The sequence below is a fragment of the Quercus lobata genome, unplaced genomic scaffold, assembly GCF_001633185.2.
Source record: "Quercus lobata isolate SW786 unplaced genomic scaffold, ValleyOak3.0 Primary Assembly Scq3eQI_1902, whole genome shotgun sequence".
In the NCBI taxonomy this organism is placed as follows: domain Eukaryota; kingdom Viridiplantae; phylum Streptophyta; class Magnoliopsida; order Fagales; family Fagaceae; genus Quercus; species Quercus lobata.
The window spans coordinates 69,457-73,153 of record NW_022154706.1 but is presented as its reverse complement, the minus strand read 5'-3'; the positions used below and the strand labels follow the sequence as shown (position 1 = coordinate 73,153).

The 3,697-nt window shown below is 42.7% G+C and overlaps 1 non-coding gene across 1 annotated transcript; it reads left to right on the top strand.

Moving 5' to 3' along the window:
• Nucleotides 1-208: 208 nt before the first annotated feature.
• LOC115972917 lies at nucleotides 209-347 on the top strand. Its single transcript, XR_004087566.1, has one exon. It is a non-coding gene; the product is annotated as a small nucleolar RNA Z247 (small nucleolar RNA).
• Nucleotides 348-3,697: the final 3,350 nt, after the last annotated feature.

Below are 3,697 nucleotides of genomic sequence, written 5' to 3'. Positions count from 1 at the left end.
GACTGAAGGAGTTCTCACTCAGGTTGTGGGCTGCACCACCTCATGAGAACTCTGGATGGCTCTAGAACGAATGTTCACTTTGCAATCTCAAGCCCGAATCGTGCAGATCCACTATCAGCTTGCTACGGCAAAGAAATGTGGATCCTTGATCTCCGATTACTTTCAAAAGTTCAAGGGTTTAGCCGATACCCTTACCACTGCTGGACAGCCTCTCAACGATTTTGAAATTGTTTCATATCTTCTTGCAAGTTTGGGTCCTAAGTATGACCCTTTTGTTACATCTGTCACCACCCGTGTCGATCCTCTTTCCATTAATGAGCTCTATGGTCATCTCCTTGCACATGAGAACCGTCTTGAGCAGCACCACAATGTTGCTACAGAAGATTTTCCTTTGGTAAATCTAGCTTCAAAATCCCAACCAAGTCGCGGCTGTGGTTCGCGAGGGTGACCTCCTTCATCTAGTGGATGAAACAACTCTGCCTCTTCTCGTAGGCATCGTGGTCGTGGACGTGGTGGTTGTACCACATCTTATCCCTCCACTAGGCCTCATCCTTCTGGGCCTTTCTTTAGAACAACTAGGCCCACATGTCAAGTGTGCAACAAAATGGGTCACACAGCCCTCCAATGCTATAACCAGTTCAACCAAACCTATCATGGTGAAAGCTCAAGCTCCCAAATTGCTGCCTTTGTTGCTGGTTCCCCATCTTCTGCTGACTATAATTGGTACCTAGACACTGGAGCAACCAATCACCTCACCTCAGACTTAAGCAATCTCAACCTCCAATCTGAGGAGTATGTTGGTACTGATCAAATTCACGTTGGTAATGGGGCAGGTTTGGCCATCACCCACATTGGTTCCTCTTCCCTTCCTTCCTCTTCTAAATCATTTATTTTACAAAACGTTCTGCACGTTCCTCACATCACAAAAAAATTAATTGTAATTAGTCAATTCACCAAAGATAATGATTGTTTTCTTGAATTTCATCCAAACTTTTTTTATATTAAGGATCGAGCTTCGGGACGCATCCTCCATCGCGGGCCGAGTAGAGCTGGACTCTACTCCTTTTTCCCATCTTCTTCTAGGCATCATAAATGTGCTGCTTTTGTTGGAGAACGTGCATCCCTCACTGCTTGGCATGGTTGCCTTGGACACCCTGCCTTCCGCACTGTTTGTCAAGTTATTTCAAAGTTTTAGCTTCCCTTTGTTGCAAATAAAACATCTGATGTATGCTCTGCTTGTCAACAGGGCAAAAGTCACCAGCTTCCTTTCACTACTACCCATTATAGGTCTACGTTTCCTTTGGATTTATTGTTTGCTAATGTATGGGGTCCTTCCCCTATTGCTTCAATAAATGGTGCACGTTATTATGTTAGTTTTGTTGATGATTTCAGTCGTTATACATGGCTCTTTCCCATTTCTTCTAAATTTGATGTGTTTCGCATATTTTCACAATTTCATATCCATGTTGAACGATTTTTTGAGAGGAAAATTAAGTCCATTCAAACTAACTGGGGTGGTGAGTTTCAAAAATTAAATCCTTTACTTGCAAAATTAGACATTTCTCATAGAATCTCTTGCCCTCACACTCATCAACAAAATGGATCAGTAGAAAGGAAACATCGTCATGTTGTTGAAACAGGTCTCACACTACTGAGTCATTCATCACTACCTCATCATTTTTGGGTTGATGCATTTGAAACAACATGTTATTTGATAAATCATTTACCTACACCTATTTTGAACAACAAATCTCCCTTTAAACTCCTATTCCAAAGGACTCCTGATTACTCATTTTTGAAAATTTTTGGGTGTGCTTGTTGGCCACTTCTACGGCCTTACAATTGTAACAAAATTCAATTCTGTTCTGCCCAATGCATTTTTCTAGGCTACAACTCTTCTCATCATTGGTACAAATGCTATCATCCCCCATCTGGCAAAATCTATGTTTCTCGTAATGTGGTCTTTGATGAAAACTTATTTCCATATACTACTAACTCTGTTCCTGCAGCTTCCTCACAATCATCTCCACAGGTTGCATATCTCACTTCCTCTCTACCTTCCATCCTTGGGTCCTCACCTGCTCCATAGTCGACCGCTACTTCATCAGTATCAAGATCTCCTCCTACACCACCTAGTTCAAGTTCTTCACCCACCACACAACAACTGCCTCTTGCTGACTCCAATCCACAGGCTCCACTTGCACCACCATAAAATATTCATCCTATGCAAACACGATCCAAATCCAACATCTTCAAACCCAAGCACCCTTCAGATGGTACTGTTCGATATCCTTTACCTCAAGCTTTACTTACCTCTTCCTCACCCACAAATACTGAACCCACATCCTTCACTGCTGCTTCCAAGCATGTTGAATGGCGTAAAGCCATTAATGTTGAATTTGATGCTCTACTTCGCAATGGCACTTGGACTCTAGTTGCTCCTTCTCCCATTATGAATATTGTGGGCTGTAAGTGGGTATTTCGCATCAAAAGAAATGCTAATGGCTCAATTAACAGGTATAAAGCTCGCCTAGTCGCCAAAGGTTTTCACCAACAACCTGGGGTTGACTTCGGCGAAACTTACAGTCCCGTGGTGAAGCCTACTACAATTTGCACTGTTCTTTCTATAGCTATCTCCTTTGGGTGGACTATACGTCAACTTGATGTTCAAAATGTATTTCTTCATGGCTTCCTCTCTAAAGATGTCTACATGGCTCAACCACCTGGCTTCATACATCCATTCTATCCCTATCATGTGTGCAAACTCCAGAAGGCACTTTATGGCTTGAAATAGGCCCCTAGAGCATGGTTTTCCCGCCTCAGTAACAAGCTTTTTGAGATGGGCTTCATGGGTTCTAAGTTTGACTCTTCTCTCTTCATTTACAAATCTACCAACCTCATCATCTATGTTCTGGTTTATGTTGATGACATCATTGTTACTGGCTCTGATTCACATCCATTGTCTTATCAATTGCCTTCAATTGGATTTTGCAATCAAGGATTCGGGACCATTACATTTCTTTTTGGGCATTGATGCTGTTCCTGTTCCAAATGGTCTCTTCCTTACATAACGTAGATATATCATGGATCTCTTAAGTCGCACAAAGATGACCTATGCCAAGCCTATCTCCTCTCCTATGTCCTCTGCTCATGCTCTCTCTACTTTTCATGGTGATTCATTGTCCGATCCTACTGAGTATCAAAGTACAGTGGGTGCTTTACAATATCTCTCTCTGACCAGACTTGACATTTCCTTTGCAGTTAATAAGGTTTGTCAGTTTATGCATCGTCCCACCAATATCCATTGGCAGGCTGTCAAGCGTATACTACGCTATCTTAAGCACACTATTTCTCATGGTCTCCTTTTCACAAAGAGCACATCATCCTTGCTGGAAGCCTACTCTGATGCTGACTGGGCTGGCTGCCCTGATGACAGAAAATCAACCGGTGGCTACTGTGTATTTCTTGGCTCCAATCTTATCTCATGGAGCTCTCGCAAACAGCCAACTGTGTCACGCTCAAGTACAGAATCAGAATATCACTCCTTGGCCACCACTACTGCTGAACTTCTATGGCTTCAATCTCTCTTACGAGAACTTGGCTTCTTTCTTCCTCGCCCACCTATTCTTTGGTGTGACAACATTGGAGCCACCTACCTCACTGCAAATCCTGCCTTTCATGCCCGTACAAAACACAT